The sequence below is a fragment of the Anser brachyrhynchus genome (assembly GCF_964034855.1).
Source record: "Anser brachyrhynchus genome assembly, chromosome: 4".
Classification (NCBI taxonomy): domain Eukaryota; kingdom Metazoa; phylum Chordata; class Aves; order Anseriformes; family Anatidae; genus Anser; species Anser brachyrhynchus.
The window spans coordinates 1473178-1499247 of NC_137698.1; the positions used below are offsets into that span (position 1 = coordinate 1473178).

At 35.2% G+C, this 26070-nt stretch overlaps 1 protein-coding gene and 1 long non-coding RNA gene across 3 annotated transcripts in view; both read left to right on the forward strand.

Annotated features, from left to right (window-relative positions):
• LOC308193791 (uncharacterized protein) overlaps positions 1–7447 on the forward strand; it is a 70151-nt gene extending 62704 nt beyond the window's left edge. The window contains exon 4 of one of the 2 annotated variants that reach the window (XR_013949922.1): positions 5222–7447. The gene's annotated coding sequence lies outside the window, so the exon portion shown is untranslated. The other variant, XR_013949923.1, reaches the window with a different exon arrangement.
• Positions 7448–15348: 7901 nt separating this feature from the next.
• Positions 15349–26070, forward strand: part of LOC308193793 — a 70503-nt gene continuing 59781 nt past the window's right edge. The window contains exon 1 of the long non-coding RNA XR_013949938.1: positions 15349–16079. This is a non-coding gene — a long non-coding RNA (uncharacterized lncRNA). The remainder of the gene's footprint in view (positions 16080–26070) is intronic.

The window sequence follows — 26070 nt, forward strand, 5'->3', positions numbered from 1 at the left end:
CAGGTATGACAACTGGTTTTGTTTTTATCCAGTGCATTCTTGTGCCAAATGATATCTACTTTCTGTGTCATTAATATGAGACTGATAAAGTATGTAATATACTTTTTTTTTTTTTTCAAAAAATACGTATATGTTTCAATAGGTATGTGGTCAAGTGGAAACTATCCAGACATCTAAGTATTTAATATATTATCATGGATATTGTGAAGAAGTAATACATCCTATGGTCATTCCTCTGTCTTTGCTTTTCTGCTACAAGGAAAAGGCAACGCTTGTTTTAGTATTAAGTATCATGATGTTTAAGTGCTATTCAGGATAATTTTTATACTTTAAACATTCCTGTTAAAATGCTTCAACACTAAAATAATTCATTTTGTTTGAATATAGTCATGAAGTGAAATGTGAAATTGCAGGAACTTTAATAGATTCTTTAAAATGAATAGATGTTTCAGTGACTGAAGCAAGAAACTTAAAAGCAGTGTTTCATAAGTATTCTACATTTCCTCAGGGAGAATGTGAATATAATATTGGACTAATTTACAGTCAGCTTTCAAGTCATTAACTATTAAATGTAGCCATCTACAGTATCAGTACAATGGTGTGCATACATCTGATCTCAGTACCAACTATTAGGTACAGAGAAAAATAATATGTGACCTAGCAAGCAACTGGCTTACTAAGGGGAAGTTTAGTAACTAGCAACCTAGTGATGGCTAAGCAGCATATTCAGTAGAAAGACTAATGAGATATTAAGTTCTTAAAGTGAATTTCTTCCCTTCTTGCTGCTAGAAGGGAAAAACAATCCAAACTGCTAATAGGACAAAATAGAAGTTTCAAGGATTTGCAAATAGAGCAGGTAACATGCAACTAGCTGCAGTTGTAGTCTAATTATATTTTGTTACGACTTTAACAGGTGGTTTCTTGAACCACAAAGGAAAAACAGCTAGGAAGAAGTCTTTATTTTAGACAGAAGTATGGTGTCTGTGTAGCTCTTTTAAACCTCTAATTAATCCACAGATGAATACGTCAGACCAGGACATTTTAAGGTAAAACTGTGATTAGTTTGTGAGAATTTGGAGTGTTTTTTATGTTTGCAAATGAGCCTTAGAGCTGAAGTTTGAAGGAGGAAACAATCTTTCTGCCTCCCCATTTATTAAATTTCTGAAGACTACACTGTTAATAGATGGTGGGGTAAAGGGGAGATGTATGGGGAAGAATTAGTGGGAAAGCTGAAAGTGCATCAATTTACATATACTACTTAATTGTATTTAGAAGGTATTCCTGTTATATCATGAAGTGATGCAAAGCTTTGACTGTAGCGTGCCATAACAGCCTGGGCCAGTCAGCTTTGCCTAGTCATGTCTGTAGCAAGCATTCACTGTAATCTGTAGCTAAGGGTCACAGAAATTCCAGGGTGAAAAAAGGACAAGAAAAAAATAGGAAAGACATCCTCTTTTATTTTTGAGACACACTCTGAAGAGAAGGTTTGAAAGCACTCTTTGTATGAAAGGCCCCTTTCCAGCGCTGTGTACTCAGTGTTTTACTGAAGATTGGAAGTGTCTGAAGCTGTAGCTGTTGGCTGAGCATCTCACTGAGTGAGAGCATTGTACAGGTGTCCTGGTTCCAGTTAGGACAGAGTTAATTTTCCTCCTAGTAGCTGGTAGGGTGCTATGTTTTGGATTAGGATGAGAAGAGCGCTGATAACATGCTGATGTTTTAATTGTTGCAGAGCAGTGTTTACACCAGGCCAAGGACTTTTCGGCTTCTCGCTCTGTCCTGCCAGCGAGCAGGCTGGGGGTGCAGCAGGGGCTGGGAGGGGACAGACCCAGGACAGCTGACCCAAACTGGCCAAAGGGGTATTCCATACCATCTGGCGTCATGCTAAACAATATATAGGGGTGGCTGGCCGGGGTGGGGGCCGGCTGCTCGGGGATAGGCTGGGCATCGGTCAGCGGGTGGTGAGCAATTGCATTGTGCATCACTTGTTTCTTACACATTATTATTATTAATACTATTATCATTATCACTATTATTATTATTGTTATTATTCTTTTCCTGTCTTAATAAACTGTCTTTATCTCAACTCACAGGCTTCACTTTCCCGTTTCTCTCCCCCATCCCAGAGAGGGAGGGGGGAGGGTGAGCGAACGGCTGTGTGGTGTTTAGCTGCCAACAGGGTTAAACCACAACAACAGGCAAGGAGAACCACACAAATTGCTGTTTGAGCAGGGGCTGCAGGGGCTATCAATGTAAGAGTGGCATCTATAGATCAACAGTTGCTTGGATAAACCTCTCCTACATAGGGTGGGAGGTGATAGCTCTGAGAGACAGAAATCCTAAATTCTGAGTGAGGTTTTCCCTTGGGAACTGGGAGGCAAGCAGATGCTTAGCAGTTGTCTCATTGTGAAACAACTAACAAGGATATTAGACATTTGAAGCTATGATTTAGAAAAGCAATGCTTTCACACTTCAGCTATGTAGTGTATTTTTAGCAGATTGATTTATGTCTGGAAATGTAGAAAGTTTGCTCCCAGAAGGTTTTGCTTAATATCCCTAGGGATTTTGGCTGATGATTTTTTAATAACTCTTAACATTTGATTTGACCTTTCTCTATAGATTGTCTATCTCTATAGATTGTCCATCTATACCAGGCAGAAAAGCATTCTGACAATCCAGAAACGCTTTTATTTTTTTTAAAGAGTTAAAATGAATCTTATTTGGCATGGTCTTAACATATTTATGCTATTACTACCTTACATATTTGTCCTATTACTACCTATTACTACCTTACTAATAATTAAAAAAAAAAAAAGGATGAAAAGATAAAAATAGGGAAATCATTATGCAGTGACAAATACAATAGAGTTACAGTGTTGTAAGGGTTCCAGGAAGACATCTTGTAGTTTAGTTGACCTGGTGCTAAATGAAGGGGTATAGGAGTGATCTCTCTGTTAGGAGATGAATGTTAATGCATGCTAGATCAGAAGGGAAGTGGACATTAACTGAGTGGATGTTTGCATATGGCTGAAGTGATGTCTTTGTATGAAGCGAATGGAACAGTTGTAAGGAGTGATGCTCAAGCCGTTTTACAATATGGGCTATATTTTTAGAAGATTGTTTTATGCCAACTTTTATTGCCTCACTGAGGACATCCTTTGACACTCACAGGCCTGTGACCTCTGTAATAATGAAAATGGCATACAGACAAATGTTATAATTAACAATCTTTTTTTTTTTTTGTCAGTGCAGTTTCTCAGGTGGAAGGAACCTGGTGAACTGAGCACTGTGACTAATGAGCTGTCTGTGGAGCACCTGGAATCTAAATACCTGTATCTCCACTGAAAATAGTCTGAAAACCTTTACCTTAATGAAACTTTAGACTGCATATCTAGAAAAGGTTATCCTGTCATTTCTATTGAATTATTTTTTTTACAATACCATCTTTTTGTGCTTGAATAATCCTGATCAGTCACAGTCTACTCAGTTGCATTCTGTCTAATTTTTCTTTAATGTAAATTCAAATCAAACGGATACTTCTTAGAGATGCTGTTGCACTCCTTTATTTTTTCAGGTTCTTTTTAGAGTCAAATACTTTCTTTACAGTAGTTTCTTTGAAATGTCCTTAAACTAGTAATAATAATTAGTCCTTAATTATTTGTCTTTAAAATAATAACAACAAAAATAGTAATGACAAATATTATTGCAAAAGTCAATGACTGTGTTTCGCTTAGAAACTGAGAATTCTTTTATCGGTTAATCCTGTATTGGTGTGCTGATGGCAAATTTTCAAGTGCTGAGCTAGAACCATTACATAATGAGTAAGCTGACTAGGGTTTCGCCCTAGTGGGCAGACATAATATTTGGACCTTAAGTTATTTTCCAAAAATAAGTGTTTCCACCATTCATGTGCTAGTATCACTAGGCTCCTTCTTCTGTTTTGCCTTAAACCTATCGACATAGCTTTGTGTAAATCGTTTGATCTCTTGATACTTTACCCTGTCTGTTACACATACTTTATGGCTGAAGAGGAGTTTTGGAGTATAGTGGTGTCAAAGATAAGTGGTTCCTCAGTTACTGAAGTAATAAAACCTGTATATGTAACTAAGATTACTTATCTCTTTTCCAGTAATTATTTTGAATAGCCTTTCATACATTAGCTTCACAAACCAGTAATATGATACAGCACATCATACTTCTGTAGCTCGATAGCTATTTGTTTTGTGTGCTTGTAAAACAGAACAGTAGCTGTATGATAATTTCAAGATATAGTGCCTCAGGATTTCCCTTCAGTGCAACTGTGATTGTGACATTAATATTTGTTCATGATAGATTAATCAACACAACAAAGCTTGAACCAAATACTGGGAAACTATGATTTGTAAACGCATTGGATTAACTGAATAATTCAGTCTGCCCAAAAGCCAAGGAAACACTAGGTACAGATTTTAATAATAATGACTGGTGTATTTCAACTAGGAAAATGTAAGTAAAAATGTCATTCAAGTGCATCTTGTAATTATTTTGTATTATTACTTCCTGTAAGCATATCTGAAACGGATCACCAAAGGCTATCATCTTTTACTTATTTTAAATGCAAAGAAGAAGTTGCATCAAGTTGATTACAGTCATTATTAAATGTCAGTACCTGGTAAAATATATATAAAATAACATTTTTATCAGTACTAAGTGTCTTCTTTTGACTACATGCTGAAAATCAGAAATAATCCATGAAGTATTTTATTAACACTAAATTTTTAATAATACAGTGTGGATTTTATTTCTTAAGAATGCATCATGGTGGGTGATTTATAGGTCTAACCATCAGTAAGCTCAGCAAATGCGTTATGCACTGCAACTTCCTTTTGAGAAGAAGCGAATAACACTTTGTTATCAAATAGTCATCAAGCTCGCAATCATAAACCTATATGGTGCTGTTAGCTAATCAGAATCATTCTTCCATGGATAATATTTACCAATAATGTTTTAGTAAATTCCAAGTTTTACTGTTTTAGTAACACAGTAACCATCCCGTTTTTTGTGATTCACAGCCTGGACAGGTCCCTTAAGAACATGGAAATCTTTGAAGTGAAAAGATGTCGTTATCTTCCACTATATAAATTAATTTTAAAAAATAAATTTAACTGTTAATGAATAGGTAGGAGGGAAGAACAATTTCTTCTTTTTTTTTCCTTTTTTTTTTTCTCCCTATGGGATTTTATAGGTGACGCCAAGGACTCTACAATCTCAGTGCCTGAAAGTGGGTGGGATTAGTATTACTGCCTTGAATGGATGTTACTGCTGAAACCATTACAAGTCTGAAAAGCTTTCTTTCCTGTAGCCAGCTGGAAAGGTGGCATACTGCTGAGAAGAGAACCTGGAGAGATACATGAAATAGATTCTGAGTGCTTGAGGTAGAGGAAGCCAGTTGGAGAAAGAAGGATACCTATTGTTAAGTAGCTGCAGTTAAATGGCTCCATACCAGGCTCTTATAGCATCTTCAGAAAATTAATGGTGCTTCTGTGTATTCTGAAAGTTATTAAATAATAATTCTAAATTGTTAGTGCAATTGTGACCATGTTAAAAAGAATTTATTTTATTGAGATTTGATTAAAAAAAAAAAGTTTTATTAATGCTCTGTGAATAACAGCCTCAAGTGATTTATCTCACTTTAATAGTGCAGCAGCATACAGATCTGCAATGTGTACTCTCATTATTAAAGAGTCTTAGTGCAAATATTTAAATATCTAGTGATTGGAAGACTTGACATTTATTGGAATGTAGATATGGGAAGGGTTTAATAATGCTTTTAATATAACTTGACAGGACAAAAAAAAAAAAGTGCATTAATTCCATTATCAGAATGCCTTAAAAGAAAATTACAAAGTGGTGGAACTTGCATTTGTACTTTCTTTCCACCTTCTGTGTCTGAACTGAACTGTGCTGTGATTAGAATATGCTCAAGTATTTGGAACAAAAAAAAAAAAGTATGATGAATCTTAAAATGCAATTTTCCCCTCATCAAAGTAGAGAAAACCCATATAACTTCATTTAGATAGTAATTATTTCTCGAAATATTCATGATCTGTATTTAGAAACAGATTTAGCGTTAAATGCCCCAAATTGATAGGTGGAAAGGTAAAAAAGAAAAAAAGACTCTTTGATCTGGGAAAACTCATAACAAAATTCTAAAAGCTGAAGTTTATGATAACATCTTTCTCATTCTGCTACTCCAGTTAGAGAGGATAGCAAGCTGGTACAGTGTCCCTAAAGAGCCTAAGAACTGGTGCTCATAATATTTACACAGCCTGTACAAAGTAGGAGTAAAAAGGGGAAGAGTTAAATTTAAGAGCACAAACTCTCTTGTCTACTGCAGCCAGCACTGATTGATTGGCCTGCAAATTTAATGGTTTTGGCAAATACGAATTATTTTTTTTGAGAAGGAAAATTTATAATTTTATTTTAAAAGTGTAACAAGTTTAGCTTAGTACCCTGATTTGGGTTTCTCATTTGTTATAGATTTTGTACAGGCTCCAGAGCTGAAGGCTTTTAGGTCCTCCCTAAATATTACTGTTTAATCATTATTATAAGTGAGGTGGTTCAAGGCTGCCTAGTAGTGAGTGCCAGGTATCCATCTTGCAGAGTCATAAAAATGAGTTGAGCTGAAGCTTGAAGAGAACCAGAATAATCTGGGGGTTTTGAGTGGGGCTTTGGGACGGGTAATTGGTATATGAGATAGAGAGTCTGGGAGGATTTTGAGATGTGAATGCTTGAAGCTGTAAACCTTTTCAGGTTGAGAAGTCCATGAAATTTTGCATGGAGAGAAAAGTCAGGAGTAGTCATTGGAGCTTTGAATAAGTTCATGTCCACCTCCCTGTGGGGATAGAGGAGTACTTGAGTTTATCTCTAACCTGAGAGCCGCAGCTCTTCCCATAGTTGTTCAATGGCAGCTACTTATTTTCCAAGCTGCCAGGAAGAGTTCGGGATGTAGGACTTCTGCCATCATCTACGCTTTCTCCCTAAGTAGCAATTAGTGAATGGAGAAGGCCTGAAAGAAGAAAACGTTCTATTCCTGTTGCCCCTAACGTTGTTGGGTTCGAGACTGCAAAGTGTTTTATGTCTTTTCTTCCCTGGAGGTCCTTGTATGTCTTTTCTTCCCTGGCGGGGACAGTATCAGGAAATGCACAGAACAGGATAAGGAAGAGGTGATATCCTTGCCTCATTGCTGTTATAAATTGCTGCCTATGTTGCTCATGCATTGAACCAACACTAGTTGTTATGTTTTTAAATTTTGCTTGAGTACTGATGTACCTGAGATACTTCAGTAATTTTCTTCTCAGTTGTGACATATCTTCACAGAATAATGGGTGCTTATACAAGTCAGTCCCAAAATGGGCTGGATAAAACCACATCAGGGTATTCATGTCTTTTTATGTTTCCCCATTTAACTTTAAACATGGAATTCTCTCAGCCTGCTGCTCTTTAGAAGAGTACATATTGACAAATGACAGTCTTTTAATGCTTTCTGACAATAAAAGTGCTTTTTGCCAATTTCTGCTGCTAATAATGACTGTCTGTTAAAGCAAGCAATTAATGAATGTCTCCAAATGACCTTTTAGCAACTTCTGCCTTTTAGAGTTAACATTAACTACTCTACAGTGTTTTCACCTTCCTGTGGAATTGCCAGTGCTTAATGTAAAGCATATAAAGGTAACTAATGTAACTAACCACTGTACATAAGGTATTTTGAATGACATTGGTAGAGTAACAACTAGGCTAGTTCTGTAATTTAGGATGAATACTTGGGGGTTTATTGAGGGCTGACTTGTAGGGACAGGAGAAGTGCTAGTCTGTGTGCAAATTTCTCATATAAATGGAAACTAAAAAGCATAAAGAGCTGTTCTTCGTGGCTTCATGTCAATACAAATGCTCCTGGCATGGCCTGATGGCAGCTTTAGTTTATAAGAGAGACCAGGATCATGTGTGAGCAGTAGTGACTGCCCTGAGGTTCATAGAACATTTAATCAGTCTGCACATCATTTTTGGCTTTCTTTTAAAATACTTTAGGGCTCTGTCCATCAATACCATTAAAAAGAAAAAGGACGTGTCACAATCAGTACTGTTTCTCTGTATGAGTTAAAAAGGAATTTCTTGATGTGTCCCAAATTCTTGATTGTCCAATAAACATCTGCAATGTGTGAGCATTAGGGAATGAGCTTTAGAGACTATTGGATCACATACATCATGTAGTTCAAAATCCTTTGGAACGACCACACTTTCCTAGAGAATATAAGGAAAAATACATTGAAGGGACAGAAGCTAGAAATTGGGAAGGAAATTTACAGCTCCATGACAGACTTCCTGCAGGGCCACTTACCCCTTAATACAGGTGTAACTCTGGTACTATAGAATGGAAGTAGACCTGGAAGCTTATCTGTAAACTTGAATTCAGTTTTACAGAGGTGTACAAAACAAACGTGGCATGAGGGCTGAGAATCTGAGTGGAATTTGAAAAAAAAATCTGTATATTTGCATGTCATAGCATGGGATGTTCTGAATGTCAGCTTTCAAAACATATATATATATATATATTTTTTTTTTCTCACAAAGCTAAGAAGTTGTTATTCTTATGTAACAGTGCTAATGGAGAGAAAAGGCTGTGTCTAAACTGACAGAATCAGAATTCAGGGAGTACCATTTTCCTAGCTTCCCACCAGCATACTGGGCACAGGTTGATGCCCTAGCTTTGCATGCTGCTAGCTTCATGTTCTGTTTGCACTGGATGATGCTTTAAATCCACCACAAATGTTTTCACTAGTTCAGCAACATGTAATAGGTCTAAATTGTTGTCCTGTGTAGGGAATGGTATAGTAAAACTGAATCCTTAAAGTACAGCTTGAAAACTTTTGCTCTAGTAATGTGAGGCACCTCTTGATCATGGAAATGGCATTCCAATCACCAAAATGTCACAGCATTTTAAACAATTAAAGCACCAAATTTTTAATGGTAAATTTTAAGCCGGTCTTACTCTTGGACTAATATAAGTTTAAGAACAACCCCCCACCCCAGACAATGCCCAAAAAGGAAACTTTTGATATTATTTCTCTCTGTAATATAAAAAGAAAAACCCAGAATAAAATGGCTTTCTGTGAATATATTATTCTCTTCAGACTACATTATTATGTCTGAGATAAGCCTTGACCTTGACCATAGCACAGATTGCCATGCCATCATGTACTTTTCATCATCAACATGTGGTTCTGTTGATACTAAAATGTTTGCTTGCAATAAAATATTTTATGTGTGAGTTTTAGTTGCAAATGTATTCTTGATATTATTTGTTGGATTAAAGTCATACTGTGTGTATAATCTATACGTTAGTACACATTGGCTTTTGACACTTGAAAGACAATTAAGAGTAGAATTGGATATTGAGAATACCAGATGTTGATCATACAAAGGCTATAGAAACATGTTAAGCTGTCACAAATTATTTTTTTTAAAAAAGCTGACCAAATTGGTGAATTTCTTAAAGTAATGCATGCAGAAAACCTCAAAAACCTGAACATTAGCTGTATGGATATTATGTAAATAAGAATTCAAAGTAATAATTTTCTAAAGATTGGGAAATTCAAAATGATAACTGATTATTAGTATCTTATGGCTTTTTTGTTGTTGTTGTTGTGATTTTTTTTTAAATTAATCTCAGAAATATCTCTTTAGATAATGCTTTACCTTTTCTGCCTGGGTATTTAAGTGCAGACCTCCTCAAATGCTTAAATAGAGGAACACCTGCAGAATAAAAGGTTGACGTTAATTTTCAATTTAATGCTCTGTTTCTTCTCCAAATCCAAGAGAGAAGCACAGTTATATTTGTGTGGTCTAATCTAGTTTTTTATCTACATGACTGACCTTAACAAAAGTACATGGTGAAATTTATATTCAGTGTGTATAGACAGAATGAAAACAGTTGAGAAATACTGCTTATTACTAGGTTATTTTAAATACAGAAAGTAAAATGGTATGCTAGACTGGCTTCTTGGCAAATTACTACAATGGACAGATGGTTTTTTATTATCTGTTATACAGAAATACAAGGCTTGCAACAGTGTGTTTTGTATTGATGCTTATTCATCTGTGTGAGAGTAATTTTCAGACTGCTTGTCCAGAAAACATTCTAAATCTTCCTTTGCATCTGCAGAACATCTGCTTAAACTAGGATTGTCAATGTCAATATTTTATTGTTAGTAAGCCACAGGCTGTCTTAATATCTTCCCAAAGCCAAAGAAATGAGTATAAAATAGGATTTCAGGGATGTGATCCAGGGTTTGCTGTCTAGATGCATTCTTCACTTTGGATGCTGTGTAAAATCTTACTCAATACCCATTCTACTCCTGATAACATATGGTTTCAACAATTAGCACAGGAAAAAACAATTTCTCTTTGTAACAGTTTATAAATGGTGTGGAAAAGACGCATTCAGTTTAGATATTTATTTAAACAATATGTTTGATGGCAAGAAAAATTGTAAACAATAAAAGGCCTTGTTGTAAACATCTTTGTAGGATGAACTCCTCAGTTAATTACTCTAAGGAGAGAGACAGAAGATTTCACATCTACGTTTACATTTTTTAAAGATCTAAATTACAGTCTCTCTTTCAAAGCCTCAGTATGGAAGTTACTAGCAGATAACAAGGTTTTTCAGTTCCCTTGGGAATTTCATTAATTCTTTGTGTGCCAGTGTTGTTGTTTTCCATTGTACCCCTCCATTTGATGGGTATTGGAAGCATAAGCCAATGTATTAAGGACACCTATGAAACACCAGATGGGCTCTGTCATTAATGTAGATTGCAATCAACTAAGAGTACTAGCTCTCTATTTATAGATTTTCTTTTTTCCACATGCCCCTTGGTCAGTTGCTTCACTTCTAAAGATTATTCCTTCTGGCTTGTTAAGATCTGAAAATTTACTAGCAGAGAAAAGGTATATGGCAAACACAGTCATTCACATTCACAGTCAGTACCACGAACAATAACAAAAGCCTGCTGTTGTCAAAGCCCTTTTAAGACCATCTTGTTTATTTATATATTTGTTGGAAACTGGTATTTTTGGAAATGAACACTTCTGAAAAAGAATAAGATATGGCACGTTTAGTCAAATAGATTACAGTAACATTCAGCCAGCCAGCATAAAATGTCAACTGCCTTACCTTCATTCAGGTAAAGAACAGAGCACTCAAAAAAACAAGGGCAAGTTATGTAAGTGCAAAGTTTAATAAACAGGTTGAACTGTTTTTCAAACCTTCATGTATGTGTACATTGTTAGGACTCTCACTAGACTTTTATTTTTATTTTTATTTTTTTTTAAAAAGGTGGTCTTTTTATCCCACAGAACTTTGGGATTTAAAAAGATACTGAGCAAACCTCTAGAGTTAGTGACATGTAAATGTAGTATTGAAGGTTCAGGCTTAAGAGTTGAACTAAACTTTCCTGCTTTTCTTTGCCCAAATTTAAGAACTTAATCCAGCTCTGTTACATCCTAGATGAGAGTCTCAGTCATCAGACGTAATCAAAATTAGAGGACAGTGGCAATGGGCAGATTTAATACCAAAGGTTTTAAGTAACTGAAGAGACAAGTTTGAGAAAGCTTATTTATGGACCAGTGGTTTCCTGAGGGCTATAGCAGATATATTATTAGTAGTATAGTACGGGGCCTGTAGAAATCTGAGGTTTCCTGAGGGCTATAGTAGATATATTATTAGTGGTATAGCATAGGGCCTGAAGAAATCTTAAGGTAATTCTCTGAATTAGACACAGGTATTCCGTACGTGTACGAGCATATAAGTAGTAGTTTTTCTTCTCTGTTGGTCAAAAATGTCATTTGCTCTGAGAGATATACTGAAGATTATTAGAACTGTCATTACGTGTATCAGCTACTGTAGCGTGAATGTAGTGTGTCTGTACATTTTAGTAAATCACTGAAAATAGTTGTATTATATTCCCTAAAATGGTGAAATATTTCTATAGAATGCCAAATTCACCTTTTCAAGTCTTTTGCATCTGGCTAATTTCAATGAGAGGTTAGTCCTGATCTCATCATGTCAGTGATAACTTAATTATGAATTATAAACCCACATGGATGTGAGAAAATGTCATCCTCACCCTCTAATGGCAAATGTTAGATACAGGTCTATATTTCTATAAGTGCTCTCTATTGGCTGAACTCTCCTTTCACCAAAATCAGTGGTCAAAATTATTCTTGTTCAGTAAGAGCAGTATCTGGGCAATGATGACTTATTTAGAAAATCCTGGGCGTAAAATTTAACTGTCCTTCCCCAAATCTCAAAGCAGTTCATGTGCATGCATTCCAGTCATTTTATAAACAACAAGAACCTAGCGAGCTTATTTAGAATTGAGAAATGTATTAGAATTGACAGAATCATTCAAATGTTTTTATCAGTTCCTGCTGATGTTAAGTGGAAGTGGCTTAACAGAATGATATATAGGAGGAATTAAGTTTTTCAAACATGCAAATGGCGATTCAGTATCTAAGTCTCATTGACTTTGGATAGGAGCTGAATGGCTAACTGACCTCTGTGCCTTTGAAAGTAAAAGATCAAGGACATAATTTGCTGAGACGTGACAGATTGTGAGGGAATACTAGTAGGTACAGGAAATTGTTGACGGGTCTGAAAATGAAGGCAGTCTGACAGATATCCTTCCTTGATTGTGACATTCTAACTTTCTGACTGAAAACACTGTTGCTGAGAGTTTCCTTTTTCTGTCATCAGATGTTGTGTTTTGTTGTTCTTGTTTGTTTTTTAAACAATGGACAAAACAAGCAATTTATTATATAAAGGGATGTCTGTAATCCAGTGCTTACCTTTGTTTTTCACCTGTGCTCTTGTTCCTTTGTCTTCCTGATCACATTAATTTTGTTCAAGGTGAAGGATGAACAATATTACTAGCATATTTTGATGCAGAAAGTTTCAAAAGTCCTATGTCGGGGGCACACATATTATATTTGCACAAGAACCTGGGAAAATCATCTTGCACAAAATCTCTTAGGAGGCATTATGCAAAATGCCTGATCCCTCACGAAAGAATCCTGAGAGCCATTTTCTTTCATTTTAGAGTTTGAAATTAAACATATACCTTTCGCTTCACAGACAGGGACACAAGTGACAGTCATATACTGGCAGGGAAGCATGAGAAGCAGAAGAGTCCTTGGTTCTGTGCAAGCACTGCTCTGCAATAACTGAAACATTGGTGTGTTGTCACCATTATTTTCATCCTAAATCCCAAACATGGCTCCATACTAGCTATAGTGAAGAAAATCAACTGTCTCACAGCCCAAACCTTGATGCTCTTATATTCTAGACATGAGTAAACTTCATTGCCTTTATTCTATTTTGATAAAAAACATTCTGAAAGTGCTATTTTTTCTCCCTAGAAACTTTACACACTTATTTCTCTTCTCTTCTTTTCTTTTTTCTCCTTACAAACACAGGGTAAGCATAAATTTGCTGATATGTATTATTAAAACATACCTAATTACACGGCTTTCCTTTGATACCCTTTATTTTGCATAAGGATTGGCATTCAGGTCTAATGTGAGGAAGTGAATTATAGGTATAGGTTGCAGCTGTGAAGATGTTCTGATTGAAAGATGCACAGGAAAAATGTTAGTATGTACTAAAGCAGCTAGTTTAGTTGGTGCTTCTTTCAGATGACTAGTGTACTCTGGCTTGTAAATGCAAGTGCAAGGACATAAATACAAAAGGTGTTTCTAGATCAGTATTTTGAGATAACAGAGTTTCTCTGTGTTTCATTTACTCTGGCCTTGAACCACTTGAGAAGAGTCTAGCCCAAGAATATGACTCTTAGATTCCTGGTCGAAGAAAAACTTCAGTTTTCACTAGCTATATTTCCTAAGTGTATAAACCGACAGTGTTTAGTGCTGTGACTGCCACAGCTGGTAAAAGCTTCTTGATCCCACTTCACCTTGAGACCACTATTTTTCTGTGGTTACTTACAGAGGTGGTTTTTCATTTAGGAGTGACAAAGGGGATGACTTCCCTTTTTCAGTTGCAGACATTGTGTGCATCTAATAAACTGATACACAGTTATAACATTGCTCTTAAAGATGGAAAGGTTCATCAACTGCCTGTCAAGGTTCCACGCAGACAGCTTCATTAAATGTCAAGAACAGCACTATGTATAGTTATATGATTTGAAAGGAATCTGTATTGTACTTTATTTTCTACATATATTAATTTAGGTATGATACTTATCTCTGTGAGGTAAGATTGAACATATTATAAAGCAAAGGGGAAAAGAAACTAACCCTTCATTTGATTCTTCCCTATTTTCCAACTTGTAAATCTGTAGTAGGTCTATCTAAATAGTGGGAAATTGTTTAGAAAAAAATCATTTCAGTCAATCTGCTGGAAGTTTAGGATTCATAACATTGAATGCTATTTTCAAAATTGCAAATAACTGTAGATGATTACATAAGCTAAATCAGACTAGAGTTTTTGTTTGTTTATTTTAAATTTTGAGAAGGCTTTATGTAATTTCACTTTCACAGTGTGTTTCCTTAGATGTTGCTGCTGAGGAAAAAATGTTCACAATACTACAATACTGATCTGCGCTTTTTTTTTTTTTTAAATCATTTATTATAATGATCTTTTCTACCTGTCTTGGTTTGGCATGAACTTTTAATTTCTGTGTGAAGTTTTCTTCTGTGCTAAGGGTTTAATTAGCTACATCTCCCCTTTACAAAGAACATTGCCTTCCACATCTTAATTTGATCAAGGATCAGCTTGTAAGCATGTGGAATGAAACCATTCAACCACACACACTTTTCATCTTAGCACAAAGCAACCTTTTTCTAGGGAATATTTTGTGTCAAAATTTCAAGTAGAAGAAAGAACTAATAACACAAAGTAGATGAATAAATGAATGTTACCACATTTAAAACAAGCATTAGGCTTTTCTCTAATATTATAACTTGTGAAAATAAATGTTTTTTTTTACACACCAAATGATATTAATTTATAGCAACTGAAGTAATTTAATGTGGGGTGCACAGTCTGTACCTTTGGTTGCATTAAATATTTGAAAAACAAGTATTAAAAAGAATAGAAATTAACTCAGAATTATTTGCAAAAATACAGCATTATTAGAATATTTTGCTCATTCAGGTAAATACAGAGTGACCAAAACCAAGAATATTGACTTTAAACATTTAAACAAAATCCTCACAGACAATCTCACTTAGGTGTATCTGCTGAGATTTTTTTTTAATATGTGAATATTTTTGGTACTAATTCCAGTATTAGTGGGATGATTAACAAAGGTAGGTTAAGGTTTATTGGCAGGGTGAATAAAATAGCAAGTATTTTACCAATCAGTTTTTGAAAGCTTTCCAAAATGTGTTTCTTGAATCATTCTGAATGATGACCTGAGGACAAGCCTGTCAACCTCATGTCACTGAAGAGTTTCCTAAATCCTTCAGTTGCTGCTTTTTTATACAAAACAGAATTAACTCTTACAGATTTATAGTGTAGAGACGCTGTGTCCTAAGAACGTCCTACATTATCCAACCCTTAGGTGTACCCGTATTTAAACTTCCAAGGATCAACATGACATCCTCACTGTACTTTCAGAGATCCCCGTCAGCCTTCCTGTTCATTAGTGGTAGTGCAGATCTGATTCATGTCAGCATATTTGGAACTTGATTTCTGTGTGGCACTTTTAATTGTAGGATTTTGATGCTAATCTGTACAATCCAAATAAATAAATAAATGTTGAGTGTTTTCTGTTCGATGTATGAAAATTTCTTAGAAAGCTATTTCTGTATATGGATTTATGGATTACAGCGTGATGAGATTAAATTTGTAGTTGCCGTATGTGATTTAAAATTGCTTGAAATGTTGTGATCCTCGAAAAAGTATGTTGCAGAACTCATCGTAATCTGAACGACGGAGAGACTTCATAAAAGAAGATGCTAGTTACCTAGCAATTTCCTTCTGTGTTAATTGGAATAAACAGCTCATCAAGACAACCTGAAATTTTAAGGTAATGACATTGCTCCTTATGGATGTTTTCTCAGCATGATGTGTATAGCCTTGTGGTTATTAGTACAGCAGGTAACTGAGTTTTCTTGACGCTTGTTCCAGCCATTTGCTCTGCTGGAATTTTACAGATACAGATTAATGCTGAGCCTTATACTGCCATGAGAATGCCCTTGACAAATTAGCCTGCTGAGTCTGCATATAAAAGGAGGTCTATGAACTGATTTCATCTCAGTTCCATAACCTTAAATTTCATGTTTTTTGTAGCAGAAAGTTCTGGAATGTAAGGATGCTAGACAAATCAGTGTTGGATCCTGTGAAAATTAGTAACTAACTTTTCTTTGTTGCACTACCATTTTATTTTTATCTTCCTTTTATGATTGCATTGCTTAAAATAATTTTTGAATATGATAGTCCAATTTTTGTGACAACGGATGTTTTAAATTATATATTTTTTATTTTGCTAAAGCAGCATAAGATTAGCTTTGTCAATGCTACCGAAAAAATAATAGGATGAGATTGCTTCTCTTTTGGACAAAGTAGATGTTAACTACTGTGACTAGTTCTCTCTAGAGAACTGCTACTAGATTATGAAAACTGTCTGTACATGTCATGAGTCTACTCATTATATATATGTATATATAAAAATACTGCACTGTATATTATGTAAACTCTGAGTTAGACATTGGGCATTGATGGTACCACTATGTGTGTTCTCAGGTACATTTTCCACAGAAGCTGCATGGCTTGCATTTCTCTCTTACCATGTTTTCTTTAGCACAGTTCAGCAAGATAGGTAATGGGTAGCAAATGGGTAACTGTAGGAAGGTTGGGAAGGTCCATGGGACTGGGAAATGGTTATGTACCGTCCTGAATCAGAATCCTTGATCTGATTGTGTGATATGTACTGCCAAATCAATAACTGAAAATATATGGCAAGAAAAATGATCGGCTTCTGGCCATCTGATCCACATATTTTGTATATTGAAAGGAGGAATGTAATTTCTTGTATTGAGAATGAATTTTTGTGGTGAAAAATGGACTCTGAAAAGGGTGTTAGTCAGCATTTGGCCAAGTTGCAAAATTGGCAAACTGAGAAAAATAAACTCATTTTGTTTTACTCACGCAACTTTAATGACAGCGAAATGTACAGGAAATGTCTGTGCAATAGTATCTATTAGAGAATATACAAAACTAAAAAAAAAAAAAAAGCATTCACTTTCAGAAAGTTTTGTTGTTGTTGTTAAACAGCCAGAATCAGAAGACAAAGGTTAATTGCTGTCCTGCAATGGAATACTGTCTTCTCAAATTGGTAACAGTGAATTTAAAGCAGTGTTATCACAAATTTATTGATCTTCACAATTCCCCATTCCTTTTATGATTATCATTAAATTTTTACTGTTGGTTGTTATTGTTTATTTTTAAAGATCATGCCATTTTATCTGTCTATAGAGAAATGGCTACACTTATTTACAGTGGCACATTAGTTAATTCTATATCTACATAGAATTGGGGAAGTTCTGGCAACTGGGGAAATAAAACTTGAAAATAGCTATTAAGGTTACCAAAAGGGAAAAAAATACACTTCCTTTTTTACAGTAACAGGAAGGGCAACAACAGTTTTGTACAGTAATGGTATTTACTTATAATTATAAATATGCCTGAGTTTTCATAATATGAAGTGATAAAACTTTTGCTTACATTAGTAACTTTTATTCTAACATTGATGTAAGGGGGGGAGGGGGTAGTGTGGGAGAAAGTAATAGAATAGACACAACTAGAGCATTTTAAGTTCTATAATTCCCTAGAATAGCTTAGGTGTAAATGAGCATGAAAAATGTTAGATTAGTTCTCACATACGAAATCTGCAGGAAAGAATCAGACCAGCTGATTGTCACTGATTTTACTCTTAAAGGAAGTTCTGTTGCAAACAGTAATTGTGATATTCTTTTTACATATTGTCCTTCAAATCTTTCATAGCTGCACATAGTTTTCATAGACCATCACAGAAAACTTCAGGTCATTCAATAAATGCATTAAAATGCATGTAAAAGTTTCTTCAACAGATGAGGAATCAAGTCCATTTTTTTCAAATTGTGGGTTGTGTTTTTATTTTTTATTTTTTTCTGTAATATTGGATTTCTAGTATTACAGATGGCGTAAAAGTAGGAGAAAGAATATTTTCTACAGGGAGGCTTAGCAGAGGAGAACGTCTCAAATTCCTTCCCTCCTTCATGCAAAATGAAAAGAACTTGAAGCTTTATAAACTTAAAAATATTGTGGAGACCTTCCAGAGTTAAACCAACTCAATGTAACTGAACTTTGCTCTCCTGTGTGTCGGCCTGTTTTGGGAAACTATGGCTAGCTATTTAAAAGAAAGCTCAGTTTCAGTTTTATAGTTTTGAAAAATATGGAAATCCAAAGGGAAAATAAAGTGTAATTCAGGATACGGGATGAGATGTTACAGTTTCTTCAGGGTTAAGATATTCTCTTGGCAAAATGGTCTTCCCTTTGAAAACAAACTGCACACACGAGTATAATAGAAAAAAAAAAAAAAACATTTTAGGTAGAATTAAACATTAATCCTAATATTTCCAGACACACTGTCCCTAAATCCCAATTCAGGCGAGAATGCACAATTCAAATTCCACTCGATAGTCCATGATGCAGGGAAAGAACTCCTTAGTTTTCTTAACAAGACTGTTCAGGTGGCCAGAGATTGCTTGTTTGCTGGAGAAATCTTTTCATGGGCTGTTTTTTCCCTTCCAGTGTTATGAGAGAGAGGAGCTGGGGAAGATAGGAGATTTGACTCCTCCCTTTAACAGCATGCTATATGCTGCAAATGTATTTGGCATAAGGTTGTAGTTAAAGATCCAACAGGACTGATGAAAAGTAGTTCCTCCCCTTTCACATCCAAGAAAGCTCGTTTTCCCTTGTCCTTTGTGAGTCTAATATCTGCATTGCCCTCTGGAAGCTCATGTAAATGTTTAGCTGACTGATGTTTCCACATTTGCTTTATCTTTCTCAGTCCACAGATAATCTTATTCTTCTAAAATTTAAATGCCACTCCAAGAGGAGTGCATTGTTGCTGAAGGGGGTGGGGGGGGGGGGTGGGGGGGGGGGCTGGTGGGGAAGAAAAAAAAAAAGAAAAAAGAAGAGTATGAAGAAATATTTCAGTTGAGTGATGGGAACCTAATGGGCCATTTACTTCTGTAATATTTACAGTTGATATAAAGAAGAATTCTAGCTTATTTTTTCCAAGACTTCTGTATATTTTTCCAAAGATAATGATTTTATATTTGTTTACTCTTCAGTTATGCTTTTGGAAATAGCTGATAACAGATACTGAAGTGTTCAAATCTTCAGTTTTGTGCAGTGCTATTTCAAGATTGTCCTCTTCAATAAAAAGTTAATTGATGAGAAGTAATTGTAATGTAACAACCACCTTGTAAATCCTTCATGTTTTGAGATGTTGCCTTGCCTTCATTAACTTTCTTCAAATATATTGGGCTGAAATGGGCAGAGTCAAATTTATATTCAAATATGTAGGAATTCAGTACTGTAAGCCTACATGTTTGTGGTTCCTCTTTTTCAGGTCACACATTTGAAATCAACAGAAAATCTACACATTCCTGTTACTAAATTTGAAACAATATTTGAAACCAACTTGCTGAGCTAATACCATGGGAATGTAAATGTTTTACCCTGTGTCTCTAATTACTGACATTTTTGGGTAAAAATAAGGGAAATTTTAGCTGCTTGTATTATATACAAATCCATCAAAGATAAATCCAAAATAACTTTATAATGATGTGGAATTATAGTACTGATGTTTTTGAAGATAGTAGTCCTAGAAATGTATTTAAAAACAAAAAAAAAGTTGCATTTAATTCTAAAGATATTATGGTATAAAGAAAGAACAAAGGGATTTTAAAGGACCATGTCTCGTGACAGTATTCTTAACTCTCAATTTTAATCAACACCTATTTCTCTAGATGAACACTTAGGCGTTCTCACACGCTTTTTGTCTTCAGAATTAACAGAGGCTCTACACAAGCCAAAAGTGGAGGATCAGCCTCTGTGAGATCTCTGCTTTCTTTTAGTAAAGAAGAGACTCTTTATGATGTCTGTGTTTCTGACTCTGAGAAATAGCTGATTGTATGCTGCTATACATCTCAAAACAGGGAGTATGACAGAGTTTGCTTTTACTTTTGTTTGGCCGTTTTAAAATGTTTTAAAAATGATTAAAAATGAGTGATCCCGAAGGCAAATTTTATAGCCTTCCCTTTTGCATTTTTAATGTTAATTGACCAGTTTCAATATGAATGAAAAGTTACTCCTAAATAAACTCAAGGTCATATTTTCAGCAAGGAAAAAGATGCTCATCTTTTGTTTCATACTTCCATGGGGAAGAAATCAAGCTTTCTACCTGCTTATACTCTCCAGTCAGTATCAGGATATAGCCTTCTCCTCTCAATTGCCTCTTTCTTTCTGGTTCCCTATTAGTGATAGTATTTGATCACGTTCTCCTCCATGGTTTTTTAAACTGTTTTCTTCTATATATCATTCTTCAGAAGGGTCTTGCCCGCTGTTCTTGAAAATGTTCATGCTTTGGATCTATTTTCCTTAAAATGTTAATTCTATCTGCAGTAGACCTATGACATCAGCCTTCATCATCCGTTTACTAATTTTTGAAAAATTATTTTCAGTTGTTCAAAAATCATGCAATTTCTACCATGATATTTCTAAACATCTGCAAACTTACTTAATTGCCTTCTTTTAAATCTTTTCCTGTAACTCCTCTCTGCTCTTACATCCACAAGAAGCCCTCACAGTCCTCAGGCAGTTTGTATTTTGAGACCACATCCCATCACTGTGACCACATTTGTTCTTGTTTTCTTGTGTTTTCTAATGCGTATTGATTTCTTTGATTTAATTTCTGATTGCAAACTCTGAAGCGGAGATAGATTTTGGGGTGTTTTTACAGTACAGGATCCAGGTGGATACTGGGACTAGACTAAAGCAATCCCCACAATAAAATAAAACTTTGATATAAACTTTGTAGGGGGACTCTTGGGGATATAGCTGTGGCAGTATTGGAGACACACCAGTGAAATTTCTTCATATAGTTGTGAAAATTTCATATCCTTCAGCCCAGGTACTGTGTTATAGAACTGTTGTCACTGTTGCCTTGCAATTTAAGTATCATGGAATTAGTTCAGAACATTTCCTAAGACAATTCAAAAATTTTTCATGCAATGTCTTAAAGCAGTTAATCCTTTCTATATGACACCTGGGAATCAAATCCTACAAACAGATCTCCCCATATGAGAAGATTTTTTTTTCCATGCAGTGTGCAAAACATCTTGCATCCACAGACTTCTTGATTTTTATTTATTTATTTAAGATTTCAGGGCTCCTAAAAGTCTTTCTAAGAGCTGTGCAGTTCCTCAGCATTTGTACTGCTGCGTACTTTTCCCTGCTTCCATATGCCGTGAGTTGTGACATATTGCTTACAAAATATTTCTGATTGTTGTTCTTTAGGAGTCGAACACAGTAACTGTAGTACTTGGGTATGTTAAATCAAATTTAGAAAATTAAAGCATGTTATTAGGATGTAATCCCTTCCATGTAAATTCTGGTTAAGGTTAATGTGACATAAGCTCCACTGCTATCCTCTCTAAGTCACAAGCTGTGTGGTAAAAAGTATTAAAATGATTTGTTTGATGCTAGCTGTTGGGTCTTTGGGGAGAACAAACAACGGGATTAAAGCAAAGAATGTACTGCAAGAATTTGGCAGGAAAATCTATAACAAAAGGATTATGTAACTGTCCTTAATGAAAGACAAGCAACTGAAAGCATCTTTTGGACTGAAAGACAAAGGGTTTTAATGTAGTTTCATTCATTGGGACTTATAAGATCTGTTTAGTCCTTAAGTTTAGAATAAAATGCAGTGTCACTGGAAAGTGATAATATTCAGATAAGAGGAACAGGTAAAACTGTTGTTGCACTGGTTCTGTTTCTTGTCCAATTACTGCATGCTTAGTAAATTGCAAGAGAATTTGGACTTGATCATCTCTGTCTCAAGCTAAATGCAACATAGGCAACTGAACTTCCTGGTTTTCTGAAGTATCTGAGCTCTTCTGTAAGCCTGTTTGCAATCCTCTGTTGCCTGCAGAGGATTAAAACTCTCAGCAAGATAATATAGAAAACAAAACAAAACAAAACAAAACTGTATACTGCAAAATGGTAAAAAGAATGACTATGGATAGATAGTGAGGCAGGAACTTGCACATCAAAGTATTCACACTAGTTTAAAATGGTTGCTGTTCTGATGTGTTGATAATACAGCATGAAACTGAGTTACGTTTCAATTGACAAAGCGTATGGCTGCACTGTCAGATGGAAACATCATCAAGAGACTTACTGAGGCATTATCCTATGATCTTCAGATAATCTCTTAAATTAAAAATATTTGGAATTTGTTGATTTATTGTTGATTGTTATTTTATTGGACTATGAAAGTGTAGCACAGAAAATGGTTGTCCAAACGTATTTTTTACCCATCCATCTTTATGAATTGCAGAAGTGCATCACAGCTCCTATAAGCTATAATGCAAGTGAATCTTCTGCTTCCTTCTACCAACTACTGCATTTTAAATTTATTGCTGCCAGTGAATGTAGTCTTAGTCTAAATTAGTTTTGTAACCATGCATCTTGTACTGAATGACAGCATTGTTACTGCCATGTAGAGCAGTTACTAAAAGTAGTCTGAATGTTTCTGAACGTTCTTAGTCTTAGTCTATGCTTATTATCTGTAAGTGACAATGGTTAAATATTGGTGTTAAATACAGTTATGAAGCTATGATTCTTCTAAAAATCCAATTCCATAAGCTTTGCCAATTTAATCAAGAAATAAATTTTACCACATAATCTTTCATTAAAGAAATTCATTTTTTAAATATGAAAAGTTCAAATCACTTTTGTGCAACATACAGAATAAAAAGCATTACAGAAATTGCTGGCAGCTAATCTATTATAAGCAGTACACAGTCCTGAATAGTGCTCATCTGTCCATCATTATCTTTCCAACTGTGTATAACTACTGTCAGCTTTGACTGTGTCTACTTCTGTGTTAAATCATACCTAAGGACCACTGAGATCTTCAAGGAGACATTCCCTGGCTGGGATGTTCTATGAGTATCTCTACTGTAGCTCATCAGAAAGTCTCTAGACCACGAAGGATGGCAAGTATTAATTTCATTTTATGCTGTAAAAGATGTCCTTGAGCCCCTCTCCCACATATCATTGCTCTCTTTGAGACGCTGTTGTGCCCTCCATTTTTCCTTTAATTCTCTTTCTGCCAGGAAAGTTTGTCCATGGGCTGACTGCATGCTTGGCTCAAAGTCAGGAAAACTCACGAGAGGACAAAACATAGTCAATTCATGGGGGATTTTTTTTCCATTCTTTTAGATTTGCATGTATAAATTGATTACCTTATCCAGACTGGAGTTGAAAGACCACACAGATATATCACAAAAAAGGCTCTAAGCAACAGCTGAAAAAATCCTTTGTTATCTCACTTTGCTCTGGAAGAAATCCTGTTTTCTCTTACTTCATACAGTCCTGGACAAAGGCAAGGTCTTTCATGAATGGTAGATATAAGGCAGTGATTTTTTAGTCAGCTAAGTTCTATGAAAGTCAAATTACTTGGCAAGAAGGTGATACTCTGTCTTGTGGTCTATTCTAACATCTTTGAAACTTCCATCTATTAGGCCATGTAGTACAAGCAATGTCAGAAGGAACTCCCACAGTAGCTATGCTGAGAGTATTTTGCCCTGAGCTACGTAAAACTGCACTAAGAAAACATCGCTATGCCCCAGTCTGTCCTTCCAAATCAAGAAAAAAGTCTGCTTCCCTGCTATGGAGCTGACCTGGATAGAAATAACGTAAGGTAGCCCACAATTCCCAGATGAAACAGTACACAAAACACTGCAAAGCCTATTCATAGTTCTGTAAAATGTGTGGTGTCCATTCTTGCCTCCAGGTCTCAAGATTATGAGCTGTCTTTACAGCAAGACCAGCACTTGCTCTTGTGGTGTAGCTGTGCTGGTCTGTCCCAGCTGGCATTCAAGTGTAGGAGTGAGGCAGTGATTAACTCCTCTTCAGTCCCTCCTTGGCAGCCCCTGTGGGATGCCCTTTGAGTTCCTGTCCTGGTACCTTGCCGGAGGAGAGGAGCCCAGGAGACAGGGCCTTTAATGAGGGGAAAAATGGAGCCATAAAGGAATTGCCATTGGTACCCCTGCTGCAGTTGAAACAGACAAGATGTTCTGCCTTCATTGATTCAGATCTGATAAATAATGTGAACCCAAGATTTTAATGATAACTAGATTTGTATTTTCTGTAGAGCATCATAAATTATTGAGAAGATGGATTGATTTTGTTGTTTCTCTTTTCCTCTGGATTTTACCTAGACGTTATCTGAGTGCTGGGAGAAATCATTTAAAAGAAAAATCTTTACAAGAAAGTATGCAAACTGAAGCAACCTACATAGCATACAGAAGATTATGGTAACGGGGTCGAGATTTGATTTGCACAACCCCCTGAAATACAAGGGTTAATTGTCTGTGGAGCTGTGGCATGTGGGTTAATACGAACAGATTAGATTACCATGATTAGTGGTGCCTGGGGAACAGCATAAAATGATTCACCATTTAAAGTGGTTTGCTGCTGCTAGAATGAAAACAACTTATGCAGAAAAAGTCAAATGATCATTGTTGAGGAAATAGAACATTAATATAACATTTTGGGGGTAGCTTTTATATGTCTAATTCAGCCCAACTAAAGCAATTCCCAAATTCGTTCGGAACTCAGAAAATATATCTGAAACAGAACCTTAAGGTGTTGCAGCGAGCTGAATTGTCTGGAATACCATATTTTTAAATGATATTCCCTAAATATCATATCTAAATATATAGAATGTTGAAGGTATATTGTTATTTCTTTTTTGTTTGTTTTTGGTTTTGAAATGTGCCATAATTAGATATAAATAATTTAAAATAAATAATAATAAGAAGGATTAGAAAAGTTACTTAGAGTAACAAATACTGAAGCCTATTGGTTTTTTTTTTTTTTGCCACATTTGATGAAAACTCTACATAGAAATAAAAGAATATTTTGAGAAGCAGGATTGTTTCCAGTTTGTGTTTTCAGACAGATAACTGTCATTCAAAGAAACTTTGCATAGCAGGATTTTTCACCACATTCAATTTTTTTTTTTGGAGTAAATTTTTTGAAAAATAATCTTTAATATGAGCATGTGTTAAATGTAGGCATGTGTTTATATGTATACTCTGTCTACTTTCCTACTTGTCAATGATAAATGATTTTCAAAGCTGACACTTGCCATTAATTTTGGCTCTTAGTCATGCCCACTGGGTATTGGTTTAAAGATTTAATCACACAAATTATTTTGTGTTACTTACAAAGTAATGCTTGGACATTACTATTAGATAAAGCCTGAACACATAAAACTTGTAATTGCTGTATATGTATCTTACTGCTAATGTGATTATATAAATTCATTGCTAATCATTAAACTGCATATAAAGTCTTTTTACTAGTGCAATTTCTTAAAATAATTGCTCTAGAAATTGTTTTCCAGTTTAGATTTAAAATTGTTCTTCATAAAATCTATTTATTAAAATTTGGACTATTTATATTTTATAATTAGTAGTTCCCAATGATCTTACTAAGGATTCACTTAACATTCGACAAATAACTACTTCATAAATCTTAAGTGTCTAGCCAGTAGTCTAACATTTAAGAACAAGGTGTAGGGAAATAGAATATATATCTGGTACTTAGCTATACAAAGGAGTGATAACAATGACTTTATTTTATCATTTTATTCTGAACATGCGTACAAACATAATCAAGAACTAAGATAAGGCTGAGTGAATTATTCATAGAAGACTAACTCAGATTCGTCTGGA